The 20,605-nt window shown below is 46.8% G+C and overlaps 1 protein-coding gene across 1 annotated transcript in view; it reads left to right on the top strand.

Moving 5' to 3' along the window:
• The window catches only part of MAN2A1 (mannosidase alpha class 2A member 1), a 161,497-nt gene that overhangs the window by 3,361 nt on the left and 137,531 nt on the right, over window positions 1-20,605 (top strand). The gene's annotated exons all lie outside the window — the stretch shown is intronic.

The following is a 20,605-nucleotide window of genomic DNA, read 5'->3' as shown; positions in this document are numbered from 1 at the left end:
GCAACAGGTGGGCTTGTCTGTGTTAGCTTCTGTGTATACTTGAGGGTTAATAATCTCAGCTAGAAAAATTAATAAAAATTACACTGCAATTGAGAGGCTGACCAGGGCCTAATTCCCTGAAGATGCTTTGAGGTGATGTAAGAATTCAAGTAGATGAAAAGAAAAGAAAGACATTAAGGTCCTGAAATTCTTCATCACTTCTTACAAGCAGATTTCACAAGTTGCTTACGTATGTTGTAACAGATGTCTGATGTCTTATGATTGGATCTGGAGAATGACAGTATATTGGGTTTTATATAACAAGTGATCAATTTGTAAATATTTAGCGTAGACTATGACTATAGGGATTATTATTAACTCTTGGAAGTGGCTTCAGAGATTGGAACTTTGATAGAAAATGTGAAAGTCTAGTTCAGGCTTCATCTTAGCCAGGATAACAATTATCAAGCAAGATAGTGAGAACGTCTTGAAGATATTTGATTAAAAGACTTTGGAATGTGGAGACATTTGGATTTTTTTTTTTCCCAGAGGCAGGGAGGGGCAGAGAGAATTAGAGAGTCTTAAGCAGGCTCCATATCCGGTGCAGAGCCTGACACTGGGTTTGATCTTAAAACCCCGAGATCCTGATCTGCGTCAAAATCAAGAGACCAATGCTTAGTGCACTGTGCCACCCAGGCCTTTTGGATTTTAACTTTTATTGTGAATAAACACATATAAAAATATTCTTAAATACTTCACATCTCTATTACTTTTTTTTTTAAAGATTTTATTTATTTATTTTAGAGAAAAAGAGAAAACATACAGGTGGGGGAGGGGCAGAAGAAGAGGGAGAAGCAGACTCCCCACTGAGTAGGGAGCCGGGCCCTGGGATCATGACCTGAGCTGAAGGCAGCTGTCAGCGGGTGCCCCCATTTCTACTACTTTTTAAAGAATCCATAGTCGATGTTTAATAAAAGTTGCCTTTAATCTTCCTGTTGTTTTTTCTTGCTTTCGGCAATCTGAGAATCTTAAAATACATAGAAAAATAAGATCTCTCGCTTCTCCATCCTCTAGTACATTCTCTAAACCACAGCACTTGTTGCTGGGGTTGGTGTAGGTGTGTATCAGGGAGTTTGTTTCATTTTGGACGGTATGATGTTTGAGATCTGTGACTCTTGGGAAGTGATGAAACTTCGACAGTGGTGACAAGCAGACACTGAGGAGGAATGCAGGACCGTGGAAGCTTCTGGAAAGGCTGGTTTCCACTACCCCCCTCTTTATCCCTGAGTCTCTGACCAGCATATTTCACTAAGACCCAAGCTCACTTCTTAGCCACCAACTGCAGCAAGAATGCATCTAGTCTGAAGGCTTAAGTTTATTATTTTTTTAATTGGATTGAATTTGTTGTTCCCAGATCAGCATGGCTCTCAGGGCTTAAACAAATACTTCTGTTTGGGAGATGTTGCAGTCCTATTTATCTGAAGGGCCTTTTCTCTCTGACTCATTAATTAGCATTAAGGGATATCTAGGCCGTGGGCAAATTGACTAAAATTACCACTTTTTTATTGTTACTTTGAGTTAGCTTTTGTTTTTCGTGATAGCTGTTAAAACTTTGGCTTTTTTTTTTTTTTTTTTTGACAGACTGGAATAGGTTTGTTCTTTATTTTATTTATTTATTGTGTGTGTGTGTGTTTTAGACTTACTTATTCATGAGAGACCCAGAGAGAGAGGCAGAGACACAGGCAGAGGGAGAAGCAGGCTCCCTGCGGGGAGCTGACCCCAACCTAGGTCCCCAGGAGCACATCCTGATCCAAAGGCGGATGCTTAAGACTGGAATAAGTTTTGAGATTTTTTCCTAGTAGTAGTAGTTCATTAGCAGTTGCTCATCCCCTGCTTGAGTTTTCATGCTTTGAACCCAGTGGTCTCAGTTTGACCTTGTTCCATCTCTTCCAGAGAGAACGTTAGGGAACATGAGAACATTCAACAGCTTGGGGATAGGATCTCTGGTTGTTGGATTGTAAAGGCCTTACTTGTGCTTTTGGCCCCTTGTGTCTTAGCAGCCAAGCTCCCAGGAGCGTCAGCTTTTACAGTACACGTGGCAGTGAAGATAGGAGGAAAAAGTCCCAAAAAGTGGATTTTTCTTCTCTTTTGTGGCTGTGATTAGCAGGTTGGTGAGGAGAGCAGGGAGACCGCTTTGACTACCATGGGTTTCTGTTTCAGTTGTAAATTTCAAGCCAAGCTACTAATTTTAAGGTTAAAACCATGTCCGGGTTCAAATTTGAGGGTTGATTGTACAGAAGGGAGGTCAGACCTAGCCCTTGAGTATTGCTAAATTTGCCTTTTGATAGGCAGTAAGTCATTCGATTCGAAAGACCGGAGTCTCGAGGTTGTAACTTACTGTTGTGAGGTGTAGTGTATTTAACGTGATGTTATTTGTGCTTTTATGCAGACAAGCTCATGGTTGGTATCTAGGGAATGTTTTGTGTCGAATTTGTAAATCTAACATACTGTTTTCTAAATAAAAGATCAACTCTGCGGCACTTGAGCTTAAAACTTTCATACTGTACCTTTGGCTGCTTCACAACCTATAGCTAGTGATATTTGGGGCTGGGTAATTCTTTGGTGTGGGGGGTGTCCCGAGCATTGTAGAATGGTTAGCAGCATCCTGGTGTCTGCTCGGTGTAAACCAGAAACACCTTGCTTCTTCTCCCAGGTTGTAGCAACCACAAATGTCTACAGACATTGCTAAGTCTCCTCTGGGGGAGAAAATGAACCCTGTTGAAGATCACTTGGCTGCAGTCTAGCCAAAGGCCTATTCTTTATATCCCCTGGCACTTTTGTTCCCATTTTGCATTTTAGGGAGGACCGATTGGAAGGCTTAGTTCTAATATTCAAAAGGGTAACTAGCTTTTTTTTTTTTTTTTGATGATTGAAATATATCCTTCCTCTGGATGCCTAAAAATGCACTTACATTTTTAGGATTCTGAATTGCAGTATGTTACAGAAAATACAAGGGTAAGTATTATATTCATGCACAAGTTAAAAAGTGGAGGACTATTATAATGAAATTTCCTTTTTAAAAGTTGAATATACTTATTCTGAGAAAAACACTACAGCCAGGTGATAGGAAAGAGATCATCTTTTACTTTTTGCCAGTTGAATTAGAGGTTGAAAGTGGTCCAGGTTTATTCCCTTGATCTTTTAGCATAGGAAGAAAGGATACGCTGATCAGTAATTAGGCAGCAGAAAAGTCCTACGCAAACATAATTTGAGATGTCTGAAGTGCTCTTAGGTAAGGTATTTACTTTCTTCAGCGTATAGGTTTTATTTCTGTTCATTCTGATGATTTCTCGTCACTACATTTTGCATTCCTTCTTGAGAAAAAGCAGGAACAGAAACCGGAAAATAAAGCGGACGGAGATTTCCCTCTTGTTCAATTCATTGTGTTGTAAATAGCCTTTTATTAAAGAAAGGACAATGGAAGTGGGGTAGGGCAAGAATGGAGTTCTTGGCAAATGGTCTCCTTCCTTTCCTTTTGTCCCCGAGGTCTTGAACTCTGCCTAACACATCTGGCCCACCACCTGTTTCTGTAGGGCCACGAGCTAAGAATGGCTCTGAGGTTTGCAAATGGTCAAATATTTCATGATGTAGCCACACTTGTTTCAATTCACATCATCTTTGGCTGCTTCTGTACTAGAAGAGTAGTTGCCACAGAAACTCTCTGGCCTGCAAAACCTAAAATATTTACGATTTGGCCCTTTACTGAAAAAGTTTGCCAATCCCAGATTTAAACTGTGTTTCTCTATTATTGACATTAGAGGCAAATCGTGTGGTTAGATCCGTTGAAGCAGAGGTGTGTACTGAAAACAAAATTCTTGTCACCTGCTTATTAGATAAGCATTAGCGAAACTTTGTGTTTTGAGAGTGTGGTTTAATACTGGTGTTCTATACATGTTTCCTAGATTTCCAGGTATCCTTGGGGAACTTCTGTGCTGGGGCATGGACATACTTGACATGTTTGATTTGTTTCCCTTCTACCACCTGCAAGTTTCTCACAACAGGACTTGCTCTGGGATGGAGGGTTCTGGGACAGGAACGGTGCAAAGTCGATCCATAGTCTCAAGATCAAAAACCATGACTTTATTGTCTTTAGGATTGGCTGTAATTCACAAGTGGGCTGACTGCTGAGCCTCATCAGAAGCTTGGGTTGCTTAGATTGTGGAAGGAGAGCCCGGGTCTAGGCATCTTCTTCTTTTTTAAATTTATTTATACATCAGAGACAGAGAGAGAGGCAGAGACACAAGCAGAGGGAGAAGCAGACTCCCCACGGGGAGCCCGATGCGGGACTCGATTCCGGGACCGCAGGATCACTCCCTGGGCCAAGGGCAGGTGCTCAACCGCTGAGCCACCCGGGCGTCCCTAGGCATCTTCTTCATAAACCGTAGATCTGGGATGGAACTTGGCCGTCCTCTCTGGGATCCTGAAGTCTACTCAGCTTGGAGGCAGAGAACTACCAGGATGTCTGCAGGGGCACTGGACTGCTGCTCTTCAGAGAGTCCTTAATTCCTGCTAATTCTGATCCTTCTTCATGCTTCTCGAAGATCATATGTGGCTTTCTTCAGTCCTTTTGGCGCAGGCTACCACCCCATTTGTGTCCTCAGAGATTTTACGATCATCGTCGAGTGGCAGTACACGAATCTGAACAGTGTAATGAGCCTCACTGACTGCTGTTGCAATTGTTAAGTATTTTTTTCCCCACTTTTAAATGCATGCATTTTGCATTTTTCACATGTGTGTGGATTTCTCACTGGCTTCCTTGGCAAGTAGTCGGTCACCTGTGGGCGTCGAGAGGAATGAAATACTTTAAGGGGGGAGCAGGCCCTGGATATGACCCAGTCGCACCAGTGAACCTCCTTGTCCTCCATCAGGACGTTTACATTCCTATCCATGCATGTTTCCTTCCAGGACTGATAGGGTTTTGTGATGGAAAGGCCTCTTCCTTTAGGGTGGGGCTCTGTTTGGGGGCTGCAAATAGATTGCAGTAATTCACCCCTGTGCCTTCATACCGCCAGTGTGGGAGAATGTGAGATTTGTGGATTCTGGCCTTTGGGGTAACATTTTTACTTGTGGAACGTTGGAAGATGGAAGCTAGAGGATAGCAATTATTCTCCGAGTTATTTTCTCCATGAAAAAGTGCTGGATTTGCGTTTTGAGAGTCTATGGAGGTAGTCATTCTCTTAACAGTCCCCAGCACCCCTAGAAAAGTCATAACATGAAAAAGTCAGATGTAGAATTTAGTGTCGGGCGGATCCTCCCAGATCGGGTAATGTAGTCTTTTCAGCTGAAGACAGTGAGACACGTAGCCCTGGCTTCCCTAACCAGTCGTAGCACACTTGGGGTGTGCATCCTGGCCTGTAATCCAGTGCTTTCTCCTGTACTCTACTTGACCCTATGTGTGTGTGTGTGTGTATATATATATATAAAGATTTTATTTATTTAGTGATGAGAGACACAGGGAGAGAGGCAGAGACACAGGCAGAAGGAGAAGCAGGCTCCATGCAGGGCGCCCGACACGGGACTCCATCCGAGGTCTCCAGGATCACACCCTGGGCTAAAGGTGGCGCTAAACCACTGAGCCCCCCTGGCTGCCCAACTCGGCCTGTATTTGACAATTCCTTTGTGTTAGGTGCTGTGAAGATGATAATACATGTACTAGGTGAGGTCTCCTGCTTTGCAAGAGCATCTTAGGTGATGTGATGCAACTGCCATTTGTGAGGCGGTTAGAGACAGCTGAGTGTTATTTACTCATTAGAAGAGTTAATGTTAAAAAGAATAGTGCCTGGCACATAGTAGGTGTTCAGAAAGTGCTAGTTCTTGCCAATAAACAGATTCATGGAGTCGCCATCGTGAATCGGGCAGTGTTGTAGGTTCTGGAGATGTAGGAGCTAAGCATAAAATAAAGTGTTCATGACCTTGATTCTTATTCTTGGTATAAGGGAGGAGGCCTTCCAGGAAGTTCTGCACTAAGTTCTGGTAACAGCCTGGCTCCTGTTGACCAAAGGACCTGGGACTGGCGCTCGGCTTTGCTGATCGGGTAGGACTTTGGAGAGAGAAAGAACATTCCCAGTGTGGAGTACAGAGCTTAGGCTTTGGGTCAGGAAGGAGCCTGGCACCATGAGAAGAGGTGAGGAAATGGGTTTGATTTGGGATCTTTGGTGCTTGTGAAGAGCAGTTGGGGTGACCTGGTAGGTAGTTGGGGATCAGATTGTGAATCGCCCTGGGAGCCGGGCTCAGGAGTTACGGGAGTCAGATGGTAGGGAACTGTTCAAAGGGAGTATGTTAGGGAGCTGCCTGAGAAAAGCCGTGTTGGAGAACTAATTTCATAGAAAATTTTAGACCTGGAAGGGAGCTAAGAGTATTCAATCTAGATTATTCTGGTCGCAGTGTGTAGGAAGACTCAGAAGCAGGAAGGCAGCTGAGAATCTGAGGTAATACAGACATAAGGCACTAAATCCCTGTACTAGCATCGAAATGGCTAGAATCAGGGGGAAGAGAAACATGCACAGGCATGTTGTAAAAAGGGCTTTCTCCCAGATTTTTATAAAGGGTAATGATGGGTGTGGCTTACATGAAACCGTCTTTCCCCCTTTTCCCTTTGGGGCATTTGGAGGATTAGCTAATAATGGGATGGTTGGGCAGGTCGCCTGGTTGGGGAAGCCGACGCCAGGTTCGCGGTGAGGAGGTGGGTGTTGCTAGAGCGGCCTGTGGGCACCGGGCACTGGGCAGGCGGGCAGGGGGGACGGGGCGGCCTGCAGGCCTCAGCCTGGTCGGAGGGCACGAGCCCCCGCGGGGCTGTGCGTCGGGAGAGGCCCGCTCTGGGAGCCCAAAGCTGTGCTGCCCGTGGCCGGATTATTGTGTAGCAGAGGCTCCTAAAATGAGGCAGCTCGTGTTCAGAAGGCCAGAATCCAGCTCCTGGATCAGCACACCTAAGAAAGGAGGAGGCTCCCGGGGCAGGGTTTCAAAGAAACATTTCAACAGGAAACGAGAAAAGATCCTTCTCATTTTTGGCCCAAATTATGGAGCTAAATGATTTTTTTTTCTAGGTTATAAGAAGAGAAAATAGATTACTGTGTGTGTGTATAAGAGAGAGATGGATTTATTAAAGATCAAAAGGCAGCACTTGAAATAGGGTCTTCAGAAATAGGGTCTTCATAGCTCAAGGTTGTTTTGAAGATCAGATGGATTTCTGCGCGCCCCCAAACTGCCTCTCGTTGATAGTAAAGAAGAGCCCTTCCTTTTTGATTAGTGGCTGACCACGCCCTCCTCCCAAACTGTCTAGGGCCCAAGGCCAACTTTCTTTGAAAGTTCATGAGGCCGGATGACAGCAACACTTGAGATGCAGGGTATTTCTTACAACTTTTAGGGAAAATATCTAACCAATAAGAAGAAAACACTTTAGGGGCCCCCTGGGTGGCCCACTGGGTTAGGTGTCTGCCTTCAGCCCAGGGCCTGATCCTGGAGACCCAGGATCGAGTCCCACGTCGGGCTCCTGGCATGGAGCCTGCTTCTCCCTCTGCCTGTGTCTCTGCCTCTCTCTCTCTTTCTGTGTGTCTCATGAATAAATAAATAAAATCTTAAGAAAAAAAAAAAAGACTTAAGAACCCGAGAAATTTGTATCCTCAACTCATCTTTATAGCTGGTTGTATGATGCTTAGAAATTTTTCATTCTATTTTTACATATCCTATTGTGCCTTACGGTTAGGTGTAAATGTTGCTTCTGTGACGTTTACCATGCCCCTCCTTGCGCTTGCGGGTTGAACAGTCCAGATGGACTTTATCATAATGTCTGTAGGAAAGGATTTGTAAAAACTTTAGAATCTTTGCTGCTTGAAAAAAAAAAAAAAAGTTAGGAAATTCAGAATTTATAATTCAGATGGAGCTTGCCTAGGTACTTACCTTTCTCCTGTCTGTAAGTAAGAGAATGGGCTTATTCAGGAAATGATTAGCGTAAATAAGATTGGAGGCAGGCTGATTATCTGATTATTTATCTCCAAAAAAGGTAAAACAGGTTAGTGACCTAGACGGGCAGTCATTGACCAGATGACGTGTGACAGCATGAGCCTGGTTCCCTGGGAATCCTGGCCTTTTGAAAGCCCATCCCATGAACATTGATGCGTGTTCTTGGATGGGATACACCGTTGACATTATTTCAGAGTGCTATATTTAGGAATAGAAGTACGTTGAAAATATGTCATAGAAGTAGTGTGGTTTTCAAAAAAATAATTTGCAAAAATAATAGGAAGGAACGTTCCACGGAACAGTTCGGGAAGTGCTGAATGAAAGAATTTTATTAGTCAACGCCTAATTTGCTTAGCTCCACTTAAGTGCAATTATTAAATGTATTTGAAAGTTACAAAGCTGGATTGTATGAAAGTATTTTGTAATTTAAACACGTTGTGCTTACAGCCCTTGTTGCAACAATCATTTTTAAAAAGATTCGGGTTTTGCAGCATCTCCCTTCATACAGTAGCTTGATGCCTCAACTGCTGCCCCAGCGGGAGGTGGTCTCTGCGGCTGCATCGGGCTGCTGGGAGTGGGGGCCCTGCGGTTCCAACCGCAGCTTACATCTGGGACCTCGCAGGTAGGGGCGGCGCTGCGTCCGGGAGCCTGGGGAGCCTGGACGGAGCACAGCCGCTCAAGTCCTGGCCACGTTTTGGGAGGTGGTGAGAGGATGGGCTTCGCCAAGATGCGGGAAACTGGTGCAGCCTGTTGCTGCTCCGAGTCAGGACGGGAGGCGCAGGGAGTCGAGGCACAGGGAGTCGGTCGCTGCAGAGTGCTTACCCCGGGGCTGCAGAGTGCTTACCCCAGGGTGGGGGGCCCAGGCCTGAGGGTCTCCTGCAGGGGCGGGGCACGGTGAGCTCCCAGTCCCAGCTGGGCCCCTCACGCTCACTTGGCCTGCTTGTTGTGTACGTGAAGCTGAGTGGCCCCTGCTAAAATCCCAGCTAGCGGGCGTGAGGTTGATGAATAACGATTGGCCCAGGCAAGGCCCATTTCTCCTGTGTTTTGGCAAGGTGCTTTGTAATTAAGTGCTTTTTGTGCTCATATGGTGAGTACATTTATTTCTTTGAATGGACAAGTGGAAGCACAAAGACAATAATACCTTGGAAGAGATTCAGGCATGATAAGCTTCAGGTCTGGAAAGTAGCATTAAAAGGTCATTTGTCACTGTGGTTTGTGGCTTGTTACCAGTCGGTAGAGTTACATACATGACGATGGCCACAGCCTCAGAACACTCTCTCAGGCCTCAGACCTACACATCTTAGGGGTGAGGTGGTCACTTGAGGGGTTTCTCCTCATTTTACGAAACCAATAAATGCCTTCCTGTTAAGTGCCTGAGATCTATGTATAAATAGTGGGGTTTTTCCGTGGAGTGACAGCGGCTGGCTGCCCGGGGACGGTGACATCCCTGCTGGAAATACGGGCTCTCTTTCACCAAATCACTGTTTTTATATTTAGCTTTAATGCAGCAGTTCTGAACCGGGGAGGTGTGAGGATTGCCTGGTGGGCCTTGTACAATTAAAGGTGGATGCATGCGCTCTCCCTAGGTAATCCTCCCATTCGTAGTCACTGTTTGGCACTGATCTTTGCACTGCCCACTCAAACATATATTCTCCTGACTTTTAGGCCTCCGCGTCTACCCGACACCACCACTGAGCTGATAGTTCCAGAACAGAACCTTTGCCCCTCACCTTGCTCCTTTCCCAGGACTCACTCCCTGTTTCCCTAAAATGCCACCTTTGTTCTTCCCAATTGCCTCAAGAAAAAAAGCAAACCACAACCAAAAGGCTATTTTTCTTCTTTGCCTGGGCCTCCCCTTCCCGGTTCATCTGTCTTGTCACATCCTTTTGCTTTCTTCCACCCCCACCGCCTTAGTCCAGGCACCTCAGCGTTTACTCTGATTGCCCTCCGTAGCTCCAGAGTAGCCTTGAAACCCTTTTTATTCATTGATCCTAAAACTGTCCAAGATAAAGATGTTGATGTTTTTTTTTCCCGGAAAAATATTTTTAACTATAAAGTCTTTTCCTCCCTCCTTTGTTCAAAGATAAGCGTACGGCCTTGTGAGACCAAAACATGCTGCTGGGAAACAGGTCGTAAAGTCACACGGTCTCCCCTTTGATTGCTCCATTGCAGGGGCTCTCAGCTGCGGAGGTTTGCAGCTCGCCACCTCTTCTGATGAGGATCTGGACACACTTCCTGTGATGGGAACAGCCAGCGTAAGCTTTATTTATACGGCGTCGGCTCTTTGCTGGGCGTGTTAGTTTCCTGTTGTTGCTATAACGAAGCACAACAAACCTAATGGCTTAACACAAGAAAAATGTCTGTCTTCTAGTTCTGGGGCGCAAGAGTTTGAAATGGGTCTTCTTGGGCTAAAATCAAGATGTTGGCATGGCGGCCTCTCTTCTGGGGGCTTTCAGGGGAGAATCCGTTATCTCCTCTTTTCCAGCTTCTAGAGGCTGCCTGCATCCCTTGGTTCAAGGCCACCTCTAGCATGGCCTCCCTCTGACCTCCTCTTCCTTCTTTGTATCTCGTCTGACTCCCATCTCCCTCTTTTCTCTTATAAGGACCCATGTGATTACATTGGGCCTGTCCTAATATTCTAGGACAGTCTCCCAATGTCAGAATCCTTAAGTTAATCGCATCAGCTATGGCCACATAAGTAACTAGAGTCACAGGTTTTAGGGATTAGATCCTGGACATCGTTGGGGTGGCCGTAATTCTGCCGACTCTACCAGGCACTATTTAAACTGATTTGGATGTGCTAGCTAATGTATAACATTCATAGCCACCCTATGTGGCAATGTGGGTGAGGTATTATTCATTATCCCCATTTTATAGAGGAGGAAACTGAGGCACAAGAAAGTTATGTAACTTGCTCAAGGTTTCATTGGGGTAGTGGAGCCATAATTCTTATTTGGCTCGGCTTCATTTTTTTTTCTTCTCATTTTCCAGCTTTATTGAGATATAATTGACACAGAACATGATATTAAGTTTAAAGTGTACTTGTATTGATTCGATACAGTTACATATTACAGAATGGTTACTACCATAGTGTTCACTAACACTGCCATCCGCCATCGTGTTACTAGTGTGTTTTGTTTCATTTTTAAAATTTTTAAAAAATATTTTATTTATTTATTCATGAGAGACAGAGAGAGAGAGGCAGAGACCTAGGGCAGAAGGAGAAGCAGGCTCTATGCAAGGAGCCCAGTGTGGGACTCCATCCCGGATCCTGGGATCACGCCCTGAGCCAAAGGCAGACGCTCAACCGCTGAGCCACCCGGGCATTCCTAGTGTGTTTTATTTTAGCTTGAAGAACCATTTTCTGCACTCCTAGTGAGGGAGGTGCTGTGGTGATGAATTCCCTTAGCTTTTGTTTGAGGAAATCTGTATCTCTTCATTTTCTTTAAGGACAGCTTTGTCAGGTATATTTTTGATGGACATTTCTCTTCTCTCAGCACTTTGAATATATTATCCCACCCACTCCTGCCCTCTCAAGTTTCTGTTGAGAAATCTGCAGATAGTCTAACGGGGGTTCCCTTGTACATAACAAGCTTTTATCCCTCTTACAATTTTAAGATTCTCTTTGACTTCTGACACTTTCACTATAATGTGTCTGGGAGGGGATCTCTTTAAGTTGGTTTGGTGTGGTGACCTCTTAGCTCCATGAACTTGAATGTCCATATCTCTTCAGATTGGCTAAGTTCTCAGCCATTATTTTTTTTAAATGAGCTTTCTGCTTCCTTTTCTCCTTGAAATTTTTTTATTCTTTTTTTTTTTTCTCCTTGAATTTTAATAATTTGCAGATTGGACCTTTTGTTGGTATCTCACAGATGATGTATGCTTTCTTCACTCTTTTTAAATTTTTTTCCCTCCTCTGATTGGATAATTTCAGTTGCTCTGTCTTGGAGCTCACTTATTCTTTTTTCTGCCTGGTTAAGTATTATGTTAAAACTCTGTGTTGACTTCAGTCATTGTTTTTTTCAACTCCAAAATGTGTTTGGTTCTTATTTATGTTTTCCATCTCTGTCAAGCTTCTCATTTTATTCTTATATTGTTTTCATTAAATTATTTATCTGTATTCTCTTTTAACGCCGAACATCTTTAGAATGTTATTTTGAATTATTTGTTGGGCAATAGCTAGGTTTCCGTTGTAGGGGGGCTAGTCACTGGGGGTTTACTATATTCTTTTGGTAGAGTCATGTTTTCCTGATTCTTTGTGATCCCTGTAACTTATGCTTTTGAAGAAGTAGTCACCTCTTCCAGACTTTAGGGGCCAACTTTGTTAAGGGAAGCCTTTTACCTGTGTGGGAAAAGCAGAGTTGGAGCATGGTGGTGATCCCAGCATGTTTCCAGGTCTGGCGCCTGTGACCCCAGTGCAGGAGCATGTGGCAGCGTCCCTTTTGAGGGCCGCATAATGTCTCTTTGGCCCAGGTTGCTGGGGTCCACAGCATTGACAACTGTGTGGTCTCTGGCAAATGCTCCAGGGTGTCGGCAAGCCCTGCAAGAGCTGTTTGGAGTTCTCATTGGCACCTCCAGGCCCAGGGGCTGGGGCAGGCAACAGGTGGCCAAAGCTGGTTGTGTGCACATACTCTGGCTGTAGAGCCTGTGGAGTGGCAGGGGCTATTTGCACACCTGCGTGTAGTCACGGGACCCAAGGCAGGCAGCAAGGGCGCTGGCAGTTGCTGGGCCCTGGTTGTTAATGTGAACTACCATGACTGCTTGTCTCACGTGGGCCCATAGCACTGGAGGCTGGTGATGGAAGTCAGGCTTGGGATATGTAGGTGCACAGCTGGAGTATCTGATGCCAGGTGAGCGTGATGGTGCACATTTCTAGTGACCAAAGACAGGCTTCATCCATATTTACAGGCAACTGTGGAGGCCCTGGCCGTAGGCTTGTTCTCTCAATGTGGCAGAGATTCTTCCTGAATGTGTACAGACAGTAGAGGCTAGTGACAAGTGTCAGGTTGGCAGCATGCGGGTGCCTCGGTGGAGGGCTAGCTCCATGGCAGCTGGGCTGGAGTCTTACACTTGTGCAGCCACAGAGGCCTGGGCTGGCTGCTGGCGTGGTTCCTAGGTCCCAGAGGGGTTTTGTGAGCAGAGAGTAGGAGGGGCACAGGTGGGGGGCATCAGCAAATGCCAATACATGGGAGGGTGAAAACTGGTGAAATCTGCAGGGTTTGCATGGCAGCTGTGCTGCCCAGGGGTTCCTTCGGTGGTGGAAGCTGCAGGCCATTGAACCATTCTTGTTCATGCTCTGTGGCTACTATTGGTGGCCCCTGCTTTTCTTCCTTGTTCCTAGATGTCTCTATGGGTCTATCCCCCCCCCCCCCCGCCTTTTTTTAAAGATTTTATTTATTTATTTACTTGACAGAGTAAATAAATGCACTTGCGTGAGTGCAAGAGCGCAAGCGCACAAGCAGGGGGAGCAGCAGGCCGAGGCAGAGGGAGAAGCAGCTCCCTGTGGAGCAGGGACCCTAATGTGGGGCTCGATCCCATGACCCTGGGATGTGATGACCCGAGCCAAAGGCAGATGCTTAACTGGCTGAGCTGCCCAGGCGCCCCTCCGTGTGTCTCTTCATGCAGGTTTCCCGACAGCTGGGGAACCTGGTTTGCCCTGTTCTTTCCTAGCAAGGGGAACTCTTTCTAGCTGGGGCATTCCCTCCTGGCATCGAGCAGTGCTTGCCCCGGGGCATGAGATGATGAAAGCAAAATGAAGCAGTTGTTCTGTTTGTTTGTTTTGTTATTTCTTTTTTTTTTTCTGTGTGGTTATTTATTTATTTATTTATTTGTTCCGCTGTGTTTCTGAAGTAGACTCCAGAGCTATCCCACAGCTGTTTGTGTTCATGGATAGCTGTTTCATTGTCGATCTTTGTGGGAGGCTGGAGGCTGGGGTCTCCTGTGCTGCCATTTCTATGACATTCCCCTTGGCTTGGCTTTCGAGGCTGTTCTCACTCGCAGTTGCTGTGCCCTGGAAAGTTGTACCATTCAAAGTGATTTTAGAGAGCCCTGCTTTTATTGTAGCAGCTGCAGCAGCAGTAAGGTCTTCAGTGCCTGCTCGCGGCAGGCCCAGTGCTAAGTTCTTTTACAACCGCGCCCAGATAGGTGTGAGCGCTGCCTTTGGCCGGGGGAGCAAACTGAAGTCCCGAAGACTTACTTCCTGAAGGTCACAGCGCTGGTAAACGGCAAAGCGAGGATTAGAACCACCCACCTAGTCTGACCCGGAGGTCTTGTGCCTAACGCTTCAACTATCCTGTCTTTATCTTATCTGGTAAAAGGAGTCGTTAGAAATAAAGTAATCGCTTTTGCAGTCATTGAAAATAAAAGTGAGGTGAAGTATCGTATCCTAGAGCATGAAATGGAGGAATCTGGTACAAGGTCATTAGGAGACTTCATACCCAGGGAAACAGATTATCAAAGAGCACAGGTTTGTGATTTATGCCGCCCTCTAGGGTGGTTTTGGGGTGATTTGCCAAGTGGCTTATTGGCTATGTATCTTAGATAATCCCCTGACGTGCACGAAGTTGGAGACGTAGGTCCCAAACCTGGCTCATCACCAGAATCACTTGTGGAGCATAAACATTGTAGTTTCTTGGGCCCTTCCCAAGATTTGTAATTTTTTTTAAGATTTCTTTTTTTGAGAGAGCACAGGTGAGTGTGTGTGGGGAAAGGGAGAGGGAGTCTTTTTTTTTTTTTTTTTTTTTTTTTAAAGATTTTATTTATTCATGAGAGAGAGAGGCAGAGACACAGGCAGAGGGAGAAGCAGGCTCCCCAAGGGGATCCTGATGCAGGACTCAATCTCAGGACCCTGGGGTCATGCCCTGGGCCGCGGGCCGCAGGCAGCCGTTCCACTGCTGAGCCCCCCAGGCACCCCAGAGGGAGAGAATCTTCCAGCCGACCCCCCGCTGAGCGAAGAGCTCTGTGGGAGCTTGATCTTAGGACCCATGAGGTCGTGACTGGAGCCGAAACCAAGACTCTGACATGGGACCTACTGAGCCACCCGGGCACCCCTGGGATTTGTGATTTTGAGCAGCCTTTCAGATACTTCTGATGCTTATTATTAGAGCCTTTTACTCAATCACATTAATTACATGGTGGGCACATTTTATGACTGAATCTAGGTCCAGAAAGCTCTTGACGTGATAGAGTGATGTTCTGAGTCTAACAAAATCTGACAAGAAGGAGGAAGAGAATGCGTGAGTGACAGGTGGTGTGGAGCTAGAGTTTTAGACGTACGTACACATACCTAGTGCAGTGAAATTTTGTTTCTTTCGAATGCTGCCATTGGTGGTTGTATTATAAATATGTAATAATATTTCCTCTTTAGTTCTCTTAACTAAAAACCTGATTGGGTTGAAGATTTTTTTTTTTTAAAGATTTTATTTATTTATTTATAATAGAGAGAGATAGGCAGAGAGAGACACAGGAGGAGGGAGAAGCAGACTCCATGTAGGGAGCCTGATGTGGGACTCGATCCTGGGACTCCAGGATCATGCCCTGGGCCAAAGGCAGGCTCTAAACCGCTGAGCCACCCAGGGGTCCCTGACTGAAGATCTTTTATCACTACTATGGGGGGAAGAATTTCAGTATCAACCTTGGGTTCTCTTACCAGACTCTCTCCATCCCCCACATCAGTTGAAGTTAGAGCTGAGCGACCCATGATTACTGATCGTCGTACTGCATGTTGAAGCTTTAGGTTGGACTGTACAGAGTCCATAATCTTTGCCTGCCCTGGAAGAGGAGCCACATCCTACCCTACTGCCAGGCTCACGATTTTGTCCCTCGGTGGTCAAACACAGCTCAATTTCCATATTCTTTCCCTCTCAGGCAGTGAAGATCACCCTATTATTTATGTCTTTCCTTCTCATTCTTACCAACTTTCTGGGTCACAGTGAAGATTTTTTGAATTTTCTTTCTTAAAAAATTGTTAGAGTGTTTTATTTTAATTCATATTATTTTTGGTGTAGGCTGTGTGCCAAAAGATGGCATTTTATACTTCCTTGTCTTAGAAAAAAAATTACATATGATCCCTCCCCTTCCCTGGCACCCAGTAAATATTTGCAGTTCTTCTGTGCACCAGGCATTGTGCTGGGCGTCAGGAGGGGTACAGTGATGAATCATGCAGTTGTGCTGCTGGTTGTCAAGACCGAGATTCATTTAGTGATGAAGATGGGGAAACCATACTTAAAATAGGTGAAAAATGTAATAAGGGCAAAAAAAATAAGCGGACATAGAGAATAACATGAGAAGGCCTATTTTCAGTAGATGGCTGGGGAAGGCTTGTGGAGGGGACATTCCAGGTGAGATTTGGGGCACTGTGTAAAGGGAGAGTGTGAAAAGGTCTTGAGATGGGTTGAGGAGGATCTGGCCACCCCCTGGGATGAGACGGGGTGAAGGTCTGTTGGGGGAGGGATAGGTAGGTGCAGGTCTTCACGGATCGTTGGGTAAGTGCAGCGAGGCAGCTGTGCGGCCACGGGTGGGATGCCAGCTGCTGCGGAGGAGGCAGGGCAGCTGCTGGAGGCCCGGGCGGCGTGGTTGCAGTCCAGACGGACAGGTGCAGAATGACTCAGCACGTGTTTTAAGGGTAGTAAGGAAAGAGCTTGCGGATATGTGGCTGTGTGAGTGAGCAGGGTGAGGAAGGAGGAAGAATCAGGCCATCAGTTCAGGGGTGACCAACCAGGTGGAGATTAAAGCTGTGTAAGATGTGAGGATCGTAGAGGGCTTTTGGGGGGCAAGGGGGCTTTTGGACCTAAGTGCGAAACCCATGTTGAGTGGCATGGTCATTGGGATTATATGGGTCTGTGTTTCAGAGAAGAGGCCTTGGCTGGAGATGGAAATGTGGATGAGACATCAGTACAGAAAAATGGGGTTTAAGCCACGGGGGAGGAGATAATATGAGATAGTGTAGGGAAGACAGAGGGGCTCCGGAGTTAACCTCGAGGCCCTCCATCCTTCAGGTACCGGGGAGAGGAGGCTGAAAACCAGGAGCGCATGCTGGCTGGGGCGGGTAAGAAAACGTCACCTGGAGGAGCAAGTGCTCTCCTGTGCTTCGCCTTGAGGTGCTGAGCAAGGCAAGGACAGCCTTTGCTCTATCGCGCCGGACCACGCGGAAGGAAGCCTTTGGGGACTTAGCAGGGGCAGTTTCGGTGCATTGGTGGGCAGATGCTGATCAGAAGGGCCGATGGGGCAGCGGGGGTTCCCGAGAAAGGGGAGCGATGAGAGCACACTGTTCCTAATCTCTGCGTGTCTCTGGAGGCCTCGGCCCAGAGAGGGATCGCAGGGGGATTGCGGGGGCCAAGGGATCGGGTGTTTTGGGGACGATATAGTGGTGAGTTAAACCGTGGGAAACTGGTGAATTTTACCATTTTTGATTTATGGAAATGGCACATTTCCTGTAGTTGGCCCTAATGCTGGGCGTTACCCAGTTGAGAATGAGTTAGTTTTAGAGGGAGTTTGGTGAAGGCCTATTGAGAGGCCTAACCAATGGCCTTTGAGGCCTTTGAGCAATGTTGAGAGCCTTGGGCTTGGAGCTCACCGGGCAAGTGTGGCTGTTAAGGGAAGGAGGAGCCCACCCCCTTCCCGTAGCAGGAAGGAAGGGGCCGCTGTGCAGATCAGTGAGCTGAGTGGCCGAAGCAAGGAGCTTTCTGAGTCAGCGGCGGGTGTGCGTGGATTGATTCTGTTCACAGGACTGCGTGGGTGCCCGTCCTGGTTTTGCCTCGTGCTAGGATCCACATCTTTTCTCTCAAAAGTCATTTGGGTCAGTGATGTCTTCTCAGCTTTTTTCCTTCATCAAAAGCAACATAAATCGTAAATCGGATTGCAGGCCTCCTTCTCCAGTCCTGACTGGGCCACCGGGGCCTCCCCTTCGAGCTGATTAGCAAATCAAAGGATAGTAATGGCTTTCTCCCAAGTGATCATCTTTCCTCCTGAAGATTGTCTTTCTCTGTATTACCCTGAGTGTTCTTTGGTTGGTGTAATTGAGACACTATCTGCGATTTCTGTCACTTCAGGGCAGCCTACAAACGCATCCTCAGAAGGTCGTGCCACGCAGGCCCGTGTGCAGTTTGCTTGTGGGGTGTGCGTATTTCAGGAATTTCAGCTGTTTGGGGGGAGATTTTATTCCACTACATAGTATAACTTGAAAGCGTGATTTTCATTAGCCCGTTCTGCTGACATATCCGCAGGCCGCAGGTTTCTCCTTGGATTGATTAATTCCGTACAGAATTCCGGGTACTGGTCATTAATTGTATCTGTAAAGCCACGGTGAGATTGAAAGTTGTCTTTAGTGCCCGCAGGATTATTTTTCACGAAACCTCAATCTCCTGGGCTGTTTTGAATAATAACTCCCATCCATGGGTTATGGGACTAGAGCTGTCCGCAGCTTTGTCTGCACGGCTCCGAAATCACCTGTTCCTGAAGGTACAGGAGGGTCGGGGAATGCAGGCAGCCGTGTATCCGTTCATGTGCTGTGAGCGTCGGATGAAACCTGCAGCCTCCCGAACAGCTCTGGGGGGGTGGTGTTTAGACGGTGTCTTATTTTAGGGAGCGGGTAGCTTTCCCCGAGACGGACAAGGCCGCATGTTCCAGTTCTGCTTGGAATCAGAGGAACCTGATCTGCTGCTGTCACCCGCTGCGGGAGGGATTGCAAGCATCACTGACGTCGTCTTGTTCCCTCCGTATGGGAGATACTCAGCCGAGCTCATCACAAGTGATTGCAGAGAGCTGTGGTCTCGGGGCCATGATAAGAAAAGTTTCTCCCTTATTCCAGACAGCCCTTGGGCGCCTGACTGCTTAGGAAAGTACCCCCACATCAGTCAGAGAGCGGCATCCCTGGCGCCCTAGTCCGTGCTGCTTGGGTGAGCCGTGGATTACCCTGGGACTGGCCTGGCCTGGCCTCCGCTGAGAACCACTTGAGGAGCATCGCCGCGCCCTCCCTGTCCTGAGCTGTGCAGTCTCCCCTTGCTACTCGCCAGGGGCCCCGGGGCTTGTCCTACAGCCTGGGCTCTGCGCCAAAACCTTGCACTTCCCGGGGCGCCCCGGGGGCTCAGCGGTTGAGCATCGGCCTTGGGCCCAGGTTGTCACCCCGGGTCCCGGGATCGAGTCCCACATCGGGCTCCCTGCAGGGAGCCTGCTTCTCCCTCTGCCTGTGTCTCTGATGAATAAGTAAAATCATAAAAAAAAAAAATCCAAACTTGCACTTGCTGCTCCTGTGTTATAACATGCTGATAAACGGGTTCAGAGTTCGACCCAGAGGTGACAGTTGGCTTAAAGGACTAGGGTTTCGCCAGGCAGGGCTCTTCTTTCTGCCCCGCATGCCTCTCGGGAGGCCCGGGACTGCGTCTTTCGGTCCGTGGAGGCCTTCCTCGTGTCCTCGTCTCTGGTTATCCGTCCCCGGTGTCCTCTGTGCTTCCAGCCCCCTCCTCCCCACAAAGATAATGTGCGGCTGACTTCCAATTTTGGATATTTCTTTTCTCATTCCAAAATATCTTCTCCGGTCCCTTCAGACTTTGGTCATTTTCACACGGTTTGCCACAGTGGCCCCCTCCGTAGACACCAGCCTCCGACTCGCTGTCCCCTGTTGCTCCGCCTCCTAACCTGAAGGTGGAATCCTTTTTCCTCCTGGCTTTCCCGTTATAAAGTCAACAGCTGTCCTTGACAGATTAAAGAGGAACATACATACCCATGGCCAGTTTTAGCATCTTGATTATGGTCCTCCATACGTTTGTTTTGTCGAAAAGGATGGTATCAAATTACTGTTTTTTTTATGCATGCTTTTTTTTTTTTTTAAGATTTAATTTATTTATTCATGAGAGAGAGAGAGAGGCAGAGACACAGGCAGAGGGAGAAGCAGGCTCCATGCAGGGAGTCCGACGTGGGACTCGATCCCGGGTCTCCAGGATCACACCCTGGGCTGAAGGTGGTGCCAAACCACTGAGGCACCGGGGCCGCCCTATGCATGCTTTTTTTTTTTTTTTTTTTGTTATGCATGCTTTTTAAACTCTTTTTTTCCACTGTGTCTCCTGAAAGTACCTTCCCGTCTATTTTGATTTTTAAAGAATTCGTATTTCTCAATTTCCAGCGACTGAAAACATTTCCACGATCTAGATGTACCGTTTGACCAGTTCTTTACTTTTGGACATTCAGGTGTTTTCTCCTTTCCCTTCCTCTTTGTTCACAGTTTTCCTTGTCCCTCCTCCTTTCCTGTTGTTTGCTGGTGTTAGGACTCTTGTTCTGGGTCCTATGCATCTAGTTGCTGTAGTAAACCCTGGTGTGGACGCTCTGGGTGGACGGTTGCGAGTTCCGGCGTCACTTTCTGTGTTCTGCACCACGGATCCGTATTTTGGGCATATGTATCTTCCCAGCATGTCATCCGTTATGCCTGGTACAGTGGGTGTTCACTAAAGAATTATTACTGCGTTCCAGAAACATAAGGGCGTGACAAATGTTTAAGTATCTACTGTGTACTTACATACTTGAGGCCCTAGATGTAAGAGTGAACAGGACAAAGGTTGTCCTCGCTCTCATAAGCTAAAATATCCTTCTCTACAGCAAGGTTTATGTTATAAAG

The sequence above is a fragment of the Canis lupus genome, chromosome 3 (genome assembly GCF_011100685.1).
Source record: "Canis lupus familiaris isolate Mischka breed German Shepherd chromosome 3, alternate assembly UU_Cfam_GSD_1.0, whole genome shotgun sequence".
NCBI classification, from domain to species: Eukaryota; Metazoa; Chordata; class Mammalia; order Carnivora; family Canidae; genus Canis; species Canis lupus.
This window is presented reverse-complemented; position numbering and strand designations above follow the sequence as displayed.